General features: G+C 38.4%; 1 long non-coding RNA gene across 1 annotated transcript in view; it reads right to left on the reverse strand.

The window, feature by feature from the left end:
• LOC140516025 (uncharacterized) overlaps positions 1-17,782 on the reverse strand; it is a 76,935-nt gene extending 59,153 nt beyond the window's left edge. Inside the window, exons 1-2 of the long non-coding RNA XR_011971246.1 lie at positions 17,274-17,782; positions 6,997-7,188 (exon numbers count right to left, since the gene is read on the reverse strand). This is a non-coding gene — a long non-coding RNA (uncharacterized lncRNA). The remainder of the gene's footprint in view (positions 1-6,996; positions 7,189-17,273) is intronic.
• Positions 17,783-18,722: the final 940 nt, after the last annotated feature.

The raw sequence follows: 18,722 nt of genomic DNA on the forward strand, positions 1-18,722 counted from the left end.
AAACATATAATGAGAGTGAAATAAACTTTATTTAGTGTAATGGGAATACTGGATAATAAGGGCCCGATCTTTAAACTGCCCTTAGATTTGCCCTTCTTGGCACATCACACGGAGCATGCACAGCTATTTTTTGCCTGAGTCCTCTCCAACATATGGAACTTTGGGAACCAGTTTCCAGCCAAGACTAAATGAGGAGCTGGTATAGTATAATCATGAAAAGCCTAAATGACTGTGGAGACAGAAGCAGCAATGACTAGAGATGTTGAGCCAGAACTGAGTTTGCATTCAAAAGGGAATGTGATGATTTCTCTGTTTCTTTTCTTTCCCAGCACCAAGTTAAGTAAGAACTGTTTTGAGCTGTCCTATCAATTACCTAACTACCATGTGACTACACTGTACCTGAGGGGCAGCTAGGTGGTGCAGTGGATAGAGCACCAGTGCAGGAGTCAGGAGGACCTGAGTTCATCTCACCTCAGACACTTGACACTCACTAGCTGTGTGACCTTGGGCAAGTCACTTAACCCCAACTGCCTCATCCTGGGTCATCTCCAGTCATCCTGATGAATATCTGGTCACTGGATTCAGATGGCTCTGGAGGAGAAGTGAGGCTGGTGACCTGGACAGCCCTCTCTCACTCAAAACAAAGTCAAGTGCAAGTCATATCATTATTTCTCTGATGGCATGGTCTTCGGCAACGAAGGACAAACATACACACGAACACACACACACACACACACACACACACACACATACACACTGTACCTGTCTGTGTCTTTGTTCTTCCCTGATCTTGGGCAACTTCATCTCCAGAGCTGGAATTGACCAGATTACAACCTTGTACATTTGCAAATATTAGAAGTCATCAGAGCCCTATCCAGCAAACCAAGTTTATAACAGGGTCCACCAGAGGGGCTAGCAGTTGCTAACAAAAGATGAAGTGCCCCAAGACACAGGTGGACAATCACCCAAAGGTGGAAGCAGCTTCAGAAATCATGAGCTCCCACTTGCAGGTCCCTGAGGACCTGCACTGGCCAGGAACTCTTGAGAGGTACCAGTTCTGAGAGCCCAACAGAGAACTACACTTAAGGGGGTCTTAGATGAGGACTGCACAAAAAGAGAAAAAGCCTAGCAGGGCTAAAAGTCAGCAACAAAAGTCAGTCTCATAGCCATAATGTGCCTCATTATGACTGTACTTTAAGTTTGAGCCCACTCTCCCCCAGGGATCTTCAGCGTGTAAGCGTTCTGGAGGATTATTTTTAAATACTCTTTTTACTATACCACTTGAGATTAATTTAGTTAATAGACTTCTACTGGGTACTTCATACCAGGAAGCACACCTGATGGAGGCTCAAGACTAACAGCAGTAGAACTAGTACCCTAAAGTTCTAGACAGAACTAGTACTAGAAACTCAGGGTTGCTTCAAGAATGTTAAAGGGAGTAGCAATCAGCTGCCTTCTAGGGAAATGGATCTGGGGTAGAGGGCATACTTCACTTAAGAGGGAAAATAATGTCAATTTCTTCCAGATTTTCATAAAAGCTATGTTAGCTCTGACAGAATCCATCATGCTGGAAAAGCTCCAACGGAAGTTCCAGCAGCAATGGAAGCCTACTTTCTGAGGACCAACCTCAGTACACTGAAGCTCATGATCACTACTCTGGCTGGCCACTTGGCGTAACAAATTTTTTTCACCATGGAAATCTATGTAATTTTCTAAAGAAAATTACAAAATGACCTGTCTAGCCTCCTTACATTTCTGTAGTGATGGGGGCAAAGACTCTTGCAACTTACAGACTATCTATCAACACTGACTTAGCTATTGGTACTAAAAATATGAGATCCTTTTATAATGACCAACAAATGGTCACATAACTGGAGAAACATAATCAGATCAATCTTGATATCTCTACTATAAAGGAAACCTAAACTTAGAAAGAAACTGCAATTCAATGGAAGGATGCTAACAGTTGCTCTTCAGGGAGGGCAAGTAAAGGAATTTGCAGAGTTGGTTTTATCAGGCACACAGAGAAGAGAAAACATCATTTTATGGGGCATTTGGATCATCTCAGATAACAATGCTCATGATAAATATTTGCAAAAAGACCCCTGAAAAAAATTACTAGCATTTATATAACATGTTAAATTTTCCCAAATGCTTCTAATGTTAATCCTAACATAACTTATATGTTATATCCTAACAATAACTTTTTACAGTTACAGAAACTTAGAGCCAGAGAGGCAAAGTGACTTGCTCAGGGTCATGGAGGTACTGAGTCACTGAGGTAGGATTCAAACTCAGGCCTTCCTGACTCCAGGTCCAGTGCTTTATCCACTGCTCCACATCACCCAGCTACCTCAAAATAACTAAATATCTGAATATCTAAATAACAATATACGTTGCAGAGGATAAAGTAGAGATTTTTTAAAAAACCATCAGCAAGCATTATATGCAATAAGGACAAGCTAGATGCATTTCCAGTAAGATCAGGGGTAAAACAAGGATGTCCTTTATCACCACTGTTATTCAATGTGGTATTAGAAATGGTAGCTGTAGCAACAAGAGAAGAAAAAGAAATTGAAGGAATTAGAATAGGCAAAGAAGAACCTAAGTTAACACTCTTTGCAGATGATATGATGATATACTTAGAGAATCCCAGAGAATCAAGGAAAAACCTACTTGAAATAATAAACAATTTTGACAAAGTTGCAGGTTACAAAATAAACCCACATAAATCATCTGCATTTCTTTATATTATTAACAAAGGCCAACAGCAAGAGATAGAAAGAGAAATCCCATTTAAAGCTAGGGTAGACACTATAAAATATCTAGGAGTCTACCTGCCAAAACAAACTCAAGGACTATATGAACACAATTACAAAACACTTTTTGCACAAATAAAATCAGATATAAGTAAGTGGAAAAACATCAGTTGCTCATGAGTAGGCCGATCTAATATAATAAAAATGACAATTCTACCTAAATTAATTTAGTCAGTGCCATACCAATCAAACTACCAGATAATTATTTTATAGAGTTAGAAAAAATAATATCAAAATTCATCTGGAAGAACAAAAGGTCCAGAATATCAAGGGAACTAATGAAAAGAAATGATAGGGAAGGTGGCCTAGCCCTATCAGATCCCAAATTGTATTATAAAGCAGCAATCATCAAAACCACTTGGTACTGGCTAAGAAACAGAAGGGTAAACCAGTGGAATATGTTAGGTACTCAAGACATAGTAGTTAATGAATATAGCAATCTACTGTTTGATAAACCCAGGGACCCCAACTTCTGGGATAAGAACTCACTGTTTGACAAAAATTGCTGGGAAAACTGGATAACAGTGTGGCAGAAACTGGGCATAGACCAATGCCTGACATTGTACACAAGAATAAAGTCCAAGTGGATATATGATCTAGGTATAAAGATTGATACTATAAACCAATTAGGGGAGCAAGGAATAATGTATTTGTCAGATTTATGGAGAATGGAGAAATGTATGGCCCAAAAAGAGATAGAGAACATTATGAAGGGCAAAATGGATCATTTTGATTACATTAAATTGAAAAGTTTTTGCACAAACAAACTCAATGCAGCCAAGATTAGGAGGGAAGCAGAAAACTGGGAAAGAATTTTTGCAACTAGTATCTGTGATAAAGGCCTCATTTCTAAAATATATAGAGAACTGAGTCAAATGTACAAGAATGCAAGTCATTTCCCAATTGATAAATGGTCAAAATATATGAATAGGCAGTTTTCAGAGGATGAAATTAAAGCTATCTATACTCATATGAAAAAATGCTCTAAGTCACTATTGATTAGAGATGCAAATCAAAACAACTCTGACTGGCTATCAGATTGGCTAACATGACAAAACAGGAAGATCATAAATGTTGGAGATGATGAGGGAGTGTTGGAACACTAATTCATGTTGGTGGAGCTGTGAGCTGATCCAACCATTCTGGAGAACAATTTGGAACTATACCCAAACGGTTACAAAAATGTGTATACCCTTTGACCCAGTAATATCACTTCTGGGACTCTATCCCAAAGAGATCGTAGAAATGGGAAAGGGTCTCACATGTGCAAAACTATTTATAGCAGCTCTCTTTGTGGTGGCCAAAAATTGGAAACCAAGGGGATGCCCATCCATTGGGGAATGTCTGAATAAGTTGTGGTATATGAATGTAATGGAATACTACTGTGCTATGAGAAACAATGAACAGGAAGACTTCAGAAAAGCCTGCAAAGACTTATATGAACTAGTGCTGAGTGAAAGGAACAGAACCAGGAGAACTTTGTATACAGCAACAACCACAGTGTGTGAGGAATTTTTCTGGTAGACTTAGTACTTCATTGAAATGCATGGACTTTTGAGGCAAAATGCCTTCCACATGTAGAGAAAGAACTATGGAACTGGATCCCAGATAGAAACAGACCATTTTATGTTTTATTATGTTTTGTTTTGTTTTGTTTTATGGTTTCTCCCATTCATTTTAATTCTTCTATGCAACATGCATTTAATAGGAATGTACGTTGTAGAACCTATATAAAATTGTATGCCATCTCAGGGAGGGTGTGGGGAATGAGGGGCAGGGATTGGAAAAAAAATCTAAGATACATGGAAGTGATTGTCGAACACTGAATACAAATAAAATAATTCAATTTAAAAAAAGAATTAAGGCCCTCCAAGTTAAATCAACATATTTTAATACTCAATGGCTTCAATGCATTGGTCTGGATAGGCAAGGGCTACAAAAATGTTGAAAAAAATGGTTCAGGAATAAAAAGAGAAAAAGGTCAGAGTTATATACTTCCCAGAAGCCTAGCACCTGTGCAGTTTGAATTCATTCTTTGAGAAGGGTTAAAAGATGCTAGGCATGGCAAACCCTGAATAACATCACAAAAATGAAAATGATTATATCTTAATGGACAGGGAATTACTCATTATCGATATAGGAGTCATTCTACAATCATTCTACAGTCAAGACCACTGACTTGTTAAAGCAAAAACCAAAAGTAATACGTAGCTCAAAGATCAAAATGAGAAAAAGATATTATATTCAATTAAAACAGTTCCAACATGACCTGTTTCAACAAGTTACTAATTATGAAAAATGGCAAATGAATAAAATAAAAGGCATTAACATTTATTACCACAATTTCATATAGACCAACATAACTCAACTGTCATAATGACATCAAAATTGCCTAAAAACTACCTTAGTCAATAAACACTTGATTTACCTACAAAAGGGAGAAATATAGCAGAAAGAATGCCAGTTTGGAATATAATCTCATTTGTAAAATCTTGTAGGGAAGATTGGTGGGAGAGTATCATAAAAGAAAGAATTTAGTAGCGAGAAAAGCCAGTTTACGGAAAGCTTGGTCAAAGACCAACGAACTAAATTTATAAATTTAAAGAAGGCAAACATGGAAATTTTTAAAATCTGCAAAGTTTTTTTTTAAACAAACTCTTTCCACCATCAAGGACGGCAGAGACACCACATTTGAACTATTAGCATCAGAGTGTCAGATCTGCTTAAAGAAGAAATGAAAATTGCACTGAAGAAAACAAAGATGGGAAAAGCAGCCAGGTTAGACAAAGAATATATCAAAAGATGTCTATCCTGAAGGTGACTGAATGTCAGGATTTATGAAGGAAGGGAAGAGACTACAGGCATGAAAAAAAATCTCAGATCTTATCAATACTCAAAAAATGCAACCAAGAGAATATCAATAATTACTGACTCTCATGCCTTGTTTCCCACTTATATGATTTTAAATTCACCTCCTGTCAAGGCAAGCCATTCCACTTTTGGACAGCTTTAACTGTTAGGTAGTATTCTGTTTGTTTTTCCAGACACCAAACCTAAATTTCCCTCTCTGCAATTTCCATTCACAGGTCTTGGTTGTATATTCTGGGGTCAAGTAGAAAAAGCCTAGTCCCTCCTTGCCAGTACAGCCTGTCAAATACTTGAAGACAGTTCTCATGTTCCCCCTCAGTCTTCTCTCCTCCAAGTTAAACATGCCCATTTCTTTCAATTAATCTTCATATGCCACTGCCTTAAGGCCCTTTCCCATCCTGGCTGTCCTTCTCTAGACATTTTCCAACTTGGTAATGTCTTTTTCAGACCCGATGAGGTCTGATAGGCTATTCCTGCAAGGCAGTTTCTTTGGCTGCCATATGATACTGTTGACTCATTGAGCTTGCAGTACATCAAAACCCATAACTCACAACTGCGACTTAGCCATACTTTCTCCATCTTCTACTTGAGACATTGGGGTTTTTTTTGCCCAAATGTCTATCCATCCCTGTTGGAGTATGATTTCATCATACTCACTCCAGCCCAAAGCTCTCACCTGTCAGAATCTTTGGTAATCCCAATACCTGGGGTGTTACCAAACCCTCCCAATTTTTGTGTCATCTGGAAATTTGACAACCATATGGTCGACGCCTTTGTCCAAGTCACTGGTAAAAATGTTACAGCACAGGGTCAAGCAGGAATCACTGGAGACCTCCTGCCACATCCACAGTGAGTCACATACAGCGATGCTGTTTCTGGCAATCTGGCCAATTCTGACTCCATTTAACTGTGCTATTGTTTAATCTATAGCTCTTCATCTTCTCCCCAAGAATAGCATGAAATACTTTATGAAAATCTTTGCTAAAATCTAGGTTTCTTACCATTTCTTTATTTCTCTGGGCTATTAACACCCTATCAGCCATTTCTGTTCTATCATTTCCAGTTTAAAGGTCCTCCTTTGCAGAGAAAACAGAAACAAGCCATGAAATGTGCAGAACTGCTTTATCTGTCATCATTTATAATTGTCCATTCACCTCAAGCAAAAGTCCTATCCTTGATTTGATCCTCCTCTCCCAATATAGTTTTAAAAACCATTTTTGTTGCCCTCAGCTCAGCAGCCTCAGTTTATTCTGAGGTACAGAAGTCTTGAAGCTATTTTTATAGGATATACTCATTCTGATTTTCTTACCTGGCCCTGCTTCCATCTTCTGTACATTTTTTTAGAAATTGGCTGGTCTCTTCAGATAGATCCCATTTTCTTCTTCATTGGAATTATTTCCCTTTTGGTCTTCAGAATTTCATTCTTAAGAATCTCTCATACCTCCAGAGCTGTCTTCTCCCTCCCGAAGCACTTTGGGACATGGGAATTCATTCATCAGTACTGCAGATAAACAATGAGTTGGTTCCAAAACTGAACAGGAGGAAGAGAATGGGCTGGGCTGACTTTAAAAGAATGCAAAATTCTTCTAATGACCCCAAGCTTCTACCTGAAACAAAAGCCCCTCTTTTTAACATTATGGAATTTGTTTATAATTAGAAATTAGGTTAGAATATGATTTTTAATTCATTTCTAATACTCATAAGGTTCTGGTGTTATAGAACTGAAAGTCATGAAACATTCTCTGAAGAATGAAGTTGAAGACTCTCCAAAAGACAATGGAGAGGCATGTGGTCTATGTGATGAGGGCTTAAGAACAATCAAAGGAAAGGACACCAACAAAGATCCATAGGAGGGGGAAAAGATGGTGAACTGGTCTCATGAATATTCTGCTGTCTATGGGATGTTTCTCTCTGCCTTTAATTTGGTTGGAGCATATGACTTCCAGTGGAGTCTGTGAAAAAGGTTCATTTTTATGCTATTACTTTGGGAGGGTTATTGATTTATATATATCCTGCATCTCCTCCATTAGAATAGAAGCTCCTCACTAGCAGGGATGCTTTTGGCTTTGTGTCTCCCCCAGCATCTAGTCTAAGCCCTTAGGAAATGTTTGATGAACTGAAGTGATCTCTCAGGACCATGTGCCACGTTGCCGCTCCAACATGTGCTCATGAAATCTATTAATATGACAAAGTCAGCAAATTAGTGGAAAAATACTGGCTTTGGAGTCAGAAGATCCAAAGTATAAACTCCCTTCAAACAGCATGCTCCACTCTGTGTCGTGTGTTAAGCATTCCTTAGGCTCAGCTGTACAAATTATCTGGTGCTGTGTCCATACTTGGCATAACCCACACTCACCCCAGGGGGGAATCTATTTGTTCTGAATGAACATAATATACTTGAAAGGTCCTAACAGCAACTTTGCCTTGCTGATTCAAATGACCACATACTTATTTAACAAAGAAAATTCAGAAACTATCTCTTTGGTAGAAAGAGATAGGAGAAAGGAGAGGAATGTTTCAATCAGTTCTTTTTCCAAAGCATGAGCATGTAGAATGAATGATAACAGGCTCCTGATGTAGATATAATGTACCAAACATAATCCTGAAAGCAGACCAAGATGTTTCTTACTAAATTGGTAGTTGAGGCCAAGCATTATTCTAATTTCAGACAAGAGTCCATGTTCTTCTTTGGTTAAAAATGGGCCACTTTGTAATCCATTTCATACCAATTCCACTGAAAATAGATTTGAAATTGTTTGGACTGTATTCCATACTATTTAATTATCACAGTTCTAAATCCCTGTGTAGGGTACAGGTGTGACTGTTCTGTGTGCTGTCATGAGACCTGACTTGGAAGCTCTGTGACTCTGGGATAGTTACTTAACATTCCTGTGCCTCAGTTTCCTCATCCATATATGGGGATAAAAATACCAGCACTATTTACCTCACAGAGTTATGAAGAAAAACTCTTTGTATTCTTAAATAACAACTCATTTCCACAGGACTTTAAGAAAACCATGTAGGGAATGATGTGCAACAGAGATCGAGCTTCTTAGATCTAGAGAAAGAGTTCTTGGAGTAAGCAAGACTGAAGGCAAAGAAGCTGGAAGGGAGAGAGTGATGATCAGGAGGAGCAAAGTTGGATCATAATTTCACTGTCAGTTTTATGAGTTGTGTCAACTCCCTGACTCCAGTTGCTTTCCAGTGGTGGGCTGTCCACCAAGAGCATTAGTAGAAAGCCAGAGGATTGCACAGGTCTCTGCAGGAGGTGGGGCTCAAGGGGAGGGAAGGAAAGTTGTTCAGGTATGTGTGTCTATTGATAAGTAAAGTTTGTCTTGTACTTGATGTTCTGTTAGCCCGTGTGACTGCATGGGAACTGAGGGACCTTTACTCTTGCAGTAGAGATCTAGACAAGAATCAAATTGTTGTGTTCCTAGGGAATGCTGGAAAGAGATAAAATACACCAGGGAAACCATGGTAGGAGGTACAAGCTGAAATGAGGATGACTAATGAGAAATGCCAAAGAAGGAACCCAGTTCGTGAGAACTCAGAGCTTAAATTCAGGGTTACTCAAGAATAATCATGTTTCTTCAAATCCCAGTTTGGCTAATTACTACCTTGAACAAGTCATTTCGCCTTTCTGGGCCTTCATTTCCTCAGATAATTATTAAGGCTCCTTCTAGGTCTAGATACTTATGATCCTCATTTTTTAAAAAATCCTGAAAATGCCAATTTTTTTTTTGGTAAAAATAAGCATGTTCTCAATGTGAAGTTGTGCTGAACTCCTGAATCTTCTATAATGTTTGTAGTGATTATTTCAGGAGGTAGAAATCCACTGTATTCTCTTCCAGAAACTTCTGACTAAATTTAGGGGAAATTATTTCAGACTTGAGGGGAAGAGGAGATAGAGGTGGATATAGAGAGTGAGACAAATAGTTTTGAAAAATGCAAATATGCACTAACAGTAACTCATTCTTCTAGGGTCTTCAGGTTTCCAAAACAATTTCACCAGACCCTGAGATTCAGAGATGTGAATTGATTGTTCATAGTTAGAAATGGCCTGAGTCATGATCTGATCCCTGGTCTCTCATGACTCCCAATCCACTGATCTTTCTGGTATATCTCTGCACCTCTTAAAGTCATATTATCTAAAATTCTTTAATGGAAATGTTCACAAATGTAAAATGCATGAGATTTGGTGTTTTCCTGGTTAACATAGCCTTGAAACAACCAAGAGAAGGGATTTCAGCATCACCACTGCCATACTCTTGTGCTTAAGTTGTTAAAATCATGTGACTTGTATAAAGGTATTAAAATCATGTAATTTGTATAAAGGTATGACTAAATGTGTCCTCAGGATGGTACAGAGAATAAGGTGTTTTTAACCTGAGGCCTGTGAACCTGTTGGGTCTTTAAAAAATACTTTCAGAACTGTATTTCAATACAATCTGTTTCCTTTGCAATCCTACATATTTTATTTTATGCAATTATAAATAAGATTTTGAGATGGGGTGTATAGACTTCACCAAGCTGCCAAAGGAGACAGGGACACATAAAAAACTGGTATTGAGTAAACCTGTGGGGCTCTTTGTTTTGGAACTCTCCTGATGAGCCAAATATCATTTTACAAAGAGAGAGGTTCTAAAAATATATGCAAGAAAACGAAATGAGGAATAAAGTTATTCTGGATTCCTGTCTAGAGATATAAACAGCCTAAGAAGAAGTTAGCAAGAAATAAAAAAAATTTCCATGTATATTTCCATAGTATTTCATATACATATATATATATATATATATATATATATATATATATATATATATATATATATATATATATATATATATATATATATGAAAATATTTAGACAGAGACAGAGACACAGAGACAGGAAACAGAGAACAGGAGAGAGGGAAAAAAAGCATCTGCCGTCTCTACATACTACTGGCTCTGACAATGCATTGAATCTGAAGTGAACCTGGGCTAGACATGTGACCTTGGGCCAGCTATTTCCCCTCCCCTCAGTTTCCTTATCTGTAAAGTGGACTCAGATCCCTTCTAGTTCTAAAAATCATAGTATCTATAAATGTGTGTTGACACATTTAGAAATATCCCAAAAGTTAATAGACTGTGCCTGACCTACTAGATCTATACCCCAAAGAGATCAAAGAGAGAAGAACCCATATGTACAAAAATATTCATAGCAGCTCTTTTTGTAGTAGTAAAGAACTAGAAACTAAGGGGATGTTCATCAGCTAAGGAATGGCTGACCAAATTATGGTATATAAATGTAATGAACTACTATTGTGCTACAAGAAATGACAGAAGAGTTTCCTTCCTCAACCCCTCTTAATTCCAGTACCTTCCCTCTTTTAATTATTTCCTATTTATCCCACATATGTTGCTCACTTTGTATATATTTGTATGTTTTCTCCCCTTTAGATTACAAGCTCCTTGAAGGCAGGGATGGTCTGAATTCTTCTTTTTGTATCCCCAGTATTTAGCGCAGCATGCCCAGTATATAACAGGAACTTCATAAATGTTTATTAACTGATTGTTTTCGAAGTAAACTAGGAATGCTTGTAGAAACTGATGCAGAGTGAACAGAACTAGAACCATTTATTCCATAAAATTATTGTTAAATGTAACAATTTTGAAGACTTAACAACTCTGATCAACCTAATGATCAACCATGATTCCAGTGAACAAATGATGAAGAATGCTGCTCACATCCTCACAGAAAGGTCATGGATTCAATATGTGAAATGAAACACACATTTTAGGGTATAGTCAATATGAGAATTTGTTTTGCCTATTTGTTATAAGGTTTTTGTTTTCCTTCTCCACCCCCATCTTGCCCCCACCCCAGGGGGAGGGGAGGGAAGAGTGAGAGGGAAAAAACATGCTTAATAACTGAAGACTGATAAATGAAAAAAATTTGTTTTGACATATTTCTATTCAAATTGATAAATGAATATGCTGATAATTTTGAGAAAAGCAAACACTTTTCACAAATTTACTACTTTATTGAGTTTGGTCATTTCTTGAAGTTTTGTTGGCAAAGATGCTGGAGTGGTTTGCCATTTTGTTCTCCAACTCATTTTACAGATGAAGGAACTGAGGCAAACAGGGTGAAGTGACTTGCCCAGGGTCACCCAACTTGTCAGTGCCTGAGGCTGGGTCTGAACTCAGGTCCTTCTGACTCCAGGCCTGGTACTCTATATTGAAATATATATTACATAATTTATATAAGCATATAACATATATATGTATTCATATGTGTATATATGTATATACACATATATATTGCAGCCAATGACATGAAATAACAAACTTATTTAAGCAGAGTTTATCAGCTAGGTGGCACTGCAGTGGATAGGGCACCAGGTCTGGAGTCAGGAGAACCTGTGTTCAGACCCAGCCTCAGACACTCAAGCTGAGTAAATCTGAGCAAGTCACTTCACCCTGTTTGCCTCAGTTCCTTCATCTGTAAAATGAGCTGGCTTGTTAAATGCACCAATAGTGAAATGGAAAATTACTAATCCAGTTTTAAAATGCCAGACAGTCTCATTTTCTGGTGTAACTGGGTTACTAGACTAGTAGCTAAGGACATTATATATCTAGATTTCAGTTAATCATTCAACAAAGTGTCATACTATCCTAGTGTATTGAATACATTTAGGTGGGTTCACAGCTGGTTCAATGACTCAACTTGAAGAGTACTGATTAATGGATTTATGTCAATGTACAAGAAGTCTCTAGTGGACTCCCCCAAGGGTCTGTTCTTGGCCCTGTGCTACCCAACATTTTTATCAGTGACTTTGATAAAGTCACAGATGATATTCTCACCAAATGTGCAGATGCCACCAAGCCAGGAGGGCTACCTAATACATTGATTGAGAGGACCAGAATTCAAATAGATCTTGACAAGATGGAATAATGGACTGAAACTTTATTTTCTATTCTTGATGGCACAGACCTAACCATCTTGGGCTAAAGCTAATCAGATGATACCGATGAGGGTCAAAAGTGAAGTGCTTCTCATGAGGTAAAAAATTCAAGGGCCTAAGTAAGTATCCGAGAGCTATGGCTAGACAACAGGTCATATGAAAAAGATCTGAAGTTCTTAGTGGGCTGCAAAGCTCAACTTGAGTGAGCAGGGTGATGGGGCAAGCTGAAAAAGATCTTATAATCTAAGTCTTCACTAAGAAAAACATAACATTGAGAATGCAGATGATAGGATTACTGTCCTTGGCCCTAGTCTGACCACCTTTGGAGTACTATATTCAGGTATGGGCACCATGTTTTAGAAAAGACATTGATTGGTTAAAGGAATTAGACCTGTAGAAGAGAAAATGTGGGGAAGCATTATAGTTATCTTCAGACAGTTGAAGGATTACTTCAGGGAACTGGGTATGTTTGACCTGGAACTAAAAAAGACTTGGGTCTGGAGGGAAAATAGAGGGGGCACTTTAAATATCTGGACAGCTCTTATGTAGATAAGGGATTGATTGTTTTCCTTGCTTGACCTCAGAAGACAATGAGTATATGTAGCTGAGAAGGGAAGAAGATTTCAGTTTGATATGAGAGAAATCTTTTTAATGATTAGATATATTCAGTGGTGGATATCGAAGGCAGTATCAAAACTACCCCACTCCATCTTAGCCTTGGTACCTTAACCAAGTAAGAGTTACTCTCCATAGTCTAAAGCCTATGGATGACTGATTGAGACCTTGTCCTCACCTACTATGGTATCAAAGTTAAAATTGGTCGGTTTCAATGCCTCCCTTACAGATAGAATTCACTAGATTACATTCCTCAGTAGGTAGTGAATCACCTATTGCTCGGCATCCTCAAACACAGGCTGGAAAACCACTCGCTCAAGGTACTGTAAAGGGAATATCTGCCTCTGAGGACTGTTCCAACTCTGTGATTTTGTGTGGAAGATGATTTGATTTATTCTGCTTGGCCCCACAGGGCAGAACTAAAAGCGATGGACTAGAGCAATGGGAAGGTAGATTTCAATTGGATCATGAAGAAAAAATTCTCAATAGTTACAACTGACCAAGGGAAGGGAGTGGGGGATGGCAATGATAATGGTGAGTTCTCCTTTACTAGAAGTGTTTGAAAGGATACTTAATGACCACCTGTCTATAACACTGTAAAGGAGAACACTGTTCAGGATGAGGGTTCCTATGAGGTCCCTTGACACTCTGTGACTCTTTGATTCTATGAAATATTATTCGGTCAAAATGTTTTACAAAGAAAGAGATGATCTTAGAAAATTCAGATATCTCCAAAGATAATATGGGAATAATTGCTAACTTATCAGATGGTATTGTGTATAGCAAGTTGGCCTAGAGGAGTCAGAAAGACCTGAGTTTTGAGTTCTGCCTGACACACAGACTGGCTATGTGATGTTGAATAAAGCCCTAGACTTCCCAGGGGCCCCAGATACCCAAGATTGTAAATTACTGAGGAGATGTTGATTTGCATTAGTAGAAGGAGTTTTCATCTTAAAAATTTCCCAAACCAATGAAATTGTCCAGAATAAAGATATGCATGTAAAATATATATGTAATATGTATATATAATATATATGGAATTATATCTATAATTAAAATTACTTACCTTTATTGGGCAATAAATGGGTGGCCTCAGATATATATATATATATATATATATATATATATATATATATATATATATATATATATATATATATATATATATATATATATATATCTAATAATAAATAGTTCTACTTTTAATAAATATTCATTACTGTCAAACATTTTGATATTTTAATAAAGCATTTTTAATAAAGTCTCCAGCACACAAAAATTTATGCAGAAAAGAAACCCTTCTGGAGAAAATTAATTTCCTTGACTCTACTCAAGTTTCATAAGAAATTCCACTCTGGAGAATATTCCACAAAAGAAAAATACGTACAAAAGAAATCTTTCTAACAATCCTTTTTAAAAAAGAGACAAAAAAGTTCCACATTAATTCCCCCAAAGCTGTCTTTGTGTTGGCTCTGGGGTGAGGAGTTAAGATTGATTGCATACGGTACCTGGGAGATTTCAGAGCAAAATGGAGAATATTTACTAACAGACAGGGTCTTACACCTTGTAGGGGTTTAATAAAGGCTTGTGGATTATTACTGAGCTGCAGGGCCCATGTCCTGACACTAGCTGAGATGTTGCCTTTTGTCAGGTGGGACTTAGATTTATAACTGCAGCTGGCATTGGAATGAATTCAGAGATCTAATCCATCTAATCATAAGAGAACTAGGGTTCAGATTAAATGACTTGCCCAGGGTTCTATAGATATTAAATGGATTTAACCACTACACCATGGAAAATGGACATGTCTGTGGGCATCATGCTGAAAGGACAAAGAGGGGAGTATTGCACTGGTCAGTCTAGACTCTAGAGCTATCCCTTAGTGTATAGTGGATGATGTGTTTTACTAACGGGGTTACCTACAAAAAGGGGTATCAAAAATGGATCCCTGAAGGCCGCATATTGACTTAGAAAACTAAAAATTGACATTATCCATGTTGTACTGTATTTTTATTTTGTTAAACATTTCTCAATTATGGTCCTTGCTGCACTAAAGAGAATTATAGGCCATAAATTGGCAAACCTGTGGCCTAAAACTAGGATCAAACAGTTGACTTGGACATTTGGGAGGATAGACTCTATTGGGAGGAGCTATTATTTGTATGTAGCTCAAAAAGGGAGTCTTTCTTCATCAAGGACTTGGACCTTTTCTGTTTTTTCACTTGGCTATCTTCCTTCTAGAAATATTTTGAAATGGCAATAAGTGGGAGATCCCAAGTCACTCAGAGCTATAAATATCAGCTTTGGAGAGAATTATATGGCAAAGGCAGATATGGTTGTCAGTGTATACAAGGTCAACTCTAATATCTGTCTTCTAGATGGAGTGGGAAAAGATTTCCTTCCTTAATTTCTAGAAGAAACTAGAAATTCAGCTCTAGGTTCTAATTCCAGAATCTAGTCTTCTGGTCAGATAAAGTGGATCTCTGGGTCATCATCAACTTTGGAGATCCATGAAGGCTTAAGTGAGAGGAATAAGAGGAAGGCCCCACCACTGCACTGAGTAGATCCTCTACAGAGGATGTACATAGAGACAAAGAGAAGAATAAAACAGGATGAGGGGGTGACAAAGAATAGCTGTAATCTACACTGGTAGAAGGATCACAGGTCTGTCAAACTTAGCACAAGTCTCAACATTTATGACAACCTAATGAGAGAAAATTACAGAGCAACTCGATTCCTCATAAAGATAGCTCCCTTGATGAAAATGGCAGCCCAATTGTGGTGGTAGAGACCAGTAAAGATTTAAAAGCCTAGGCATTAGGAATAGAAAAGCAAAATAAAATGATTCCACAAATAATGTGATACCATGTTGCAGGGCATCAGGAATGACCCCTAAAACACACACACACACACACACACACACACTCAAACCACTGCCAGGCACTTATGTGCTCTCAATTAAGCCCTTAGTCTCACCTGCTGTAAGAACCATCCAACACTAGAGGGCACTCAGGGGTAACTGCCAAGCTCCCTGGGTATTTCATCTCTCAGTCACTCAACAAGCAAATATTAAGAATTCATTATATGACAGCCACTGCACTAAGAGCTAAGGAAAGGTGCAGATAAAGAAAGGAAGAACATGGTTCTTCATCTCAAGAAGTTCACATTTTAATGGGAGAAACAACAGATAAATGACCAGGTACTTACACGATGTATACAGAATAGATGAAAGGTAACCTGATCACCCCCTCCCCCCATCACTGTTTTGTCCTGGCAGAGGGGCTTGCACAGCTCAATGAAACTATGAACCATGCTGTGCAGGATTACTCAAGGTGGACAGCTCATAGTGGAGAGCTCTGACCAAAGGTGATGGACTGGAGAAGGAAATGACAAACCACTCCAGCATCATTGCAAATAAAATACCATGGACAGTTTTTAATGGCATGACATCACAAGATGAACCCCTCAGGTGGAGGGCCTAGTGTGTTATAGTCCACAAAGTCACAAAGAGTCAGACACAACTGAAAAACAACAACAAACCTGATCATCAAGCGGTAGCAGGGGGATTGGACGTGATTGGGGCAGAAGAGATCAGGAAAGGTTTACAGCAGAAGGTAGGATTTCAGCCAAGTCTTCAAAGAAACCAAAGAATCTAAGGGGTGAAGCGCTTTAAATACCAAACATAGAATTTTATATTTGCTCCTGGGGATGATAGGGAACCCCTGGACTTTAATGAGTGGAGTGGGACAAGGGTACATGGTCACTTTGGCAGTAGTGCTAACAATGCATTAGAGTTTGGGGGCAAAGCTGATGAGGATCTGAACTAGGGTGGCAACTGTATAAGTGGGGAAAAGTTTGAGAGAAGAAACGAGAATATCTGATAACTAAGTGCATGAGAAATGATGACACTAAGGTTGTGATCTGAATGTCTGGTGCCCTCAACAGCTACAGGAAAGTTCAGAAGAGATATGGCAGGCACTATATCCCCAGGTGCCGGGGATACAGACAAAAATGAAACAGTACCTGTTCTCAAGGAGCTCACATTCTGATCCAATTCCGGTGACTCCAGATTTCTACTTTACTTCTATTCCTGAGCTCCTGATGACATGGCCAAGAAGAGAAGCAGTGAGGGGCCATTTGAGCAGCCCCATTTTCTGTGTGTTCCTTCTGGAACCTGGGGAAGGAGAAGAGGGGTTGTGGTTAACTACACTACAATAAACTTGGATTGATGTTTTCATTCTAAACCATGCTTTTGTTTGTCATCAGCTCAGATGGTTTTAAAATCAGTTTTGCTTAAAAAAAAGACAAAGAAAAAAGGCCTCAATTTCCTATGGGGCATTCTTTTGAAAATCTAACAAATGAAAGGGAGTGTGACTCTGCAGAACATGCAAGTGAAATAAAAGTGTTTTCAGTGGACAAGAGGAGAAGGCTCCAAAGGCTGGGACTCATTACTGATGAAAGGGAAGTAATCATTCCAAAGAAGCCCCGTGCTTTTGCAGCTGGTAAGTTACTGCTGCCTTGGGGCACATAAGCCATGATGCCTGCCCATCCAGGGCTGCCTCCTGAGGCTGGTCCTTTTCCCCATCATGCATTTGGGGGTTTCATCCTGAAAATAAGACCCAGTAGCTTAGTTTATATCTACAATCTAAATGATACATGCCATTGTAACATTGGGTTGGTAGCATTAACTCTTAACACAACTGTCCAGTAAGTGACTTTTCTCCCAGGGTCTCCATTTGCCCCATGTGTCTTTTATATAGCATCTGTAGAGTCTTCTCTTCTCAAACCTACTCCTGGCAGGTGCCTGGTCCTTTCAGTTTTGTTCCTCAAGAACTTCATCAAAGCCAGATCTCTGGAAAGGATCTGACAACTCTGTCACACTAAAATGCTAGAGAGGGTGGAGCATCTGAATGACTGAATCATATAATTTTGAACTGGAAGGAATATTGAAAATCTTCAGGTCCATTCCCTTATTTTACAGATGAAGTAAGTTGAGGCCCAGAAACAAGTGACGTTTATAGGATTATTATAAGTTTTGAAGCAGTAAGGAAACATAGAGATGCTCTAGTCCAGGGAATTTTAACCTAGAGTCTGTGAACTTGTTTAAAAAACATTTTGAAAATGTATTTCAATATAGCTGATTTCTCTTTTAATCCAATGTATTTAAAAACATTATTCTGAGAAGGCTTCATCATCCATAGGCTTCATCAGACTGCCAAAGGGGTCCATAACGCCTGCTCTAGTCTAACCTCCTCATCTTACAGATGCAATAACTGAGGTCCAGATAGAAGTGATATTCAGAGAATGATTGTAAGCTTTAGAGCCAGAAGATACCTCAAACCTACTCATTTTTACAAATAAAGACACTGAGACTCAGGGAAATAACAATAATAATTATCACAAGAGGCGATGAGGCTCAAGAGCTGAGCTCAGTCAGGAAGCCCTGGGCTGATGTCCTGATTCTGACATATA

Source organism: Notamacropus eugenii, chromosome X (genome assembly GCF_028372415.1).
Source record: "Notamacropus eugenii isolate mMacEug1 chromosome X, mMacEug1.pri_v2, whole genome shotgun sequence".
Taxonomy (NCBI): domain Eukaryota; kingdom Metazoa; phylum Chordata; class Mammalia; order Diprotodontia; family Macropodidae; genus Notamacropus; species Notamacropus eugenii.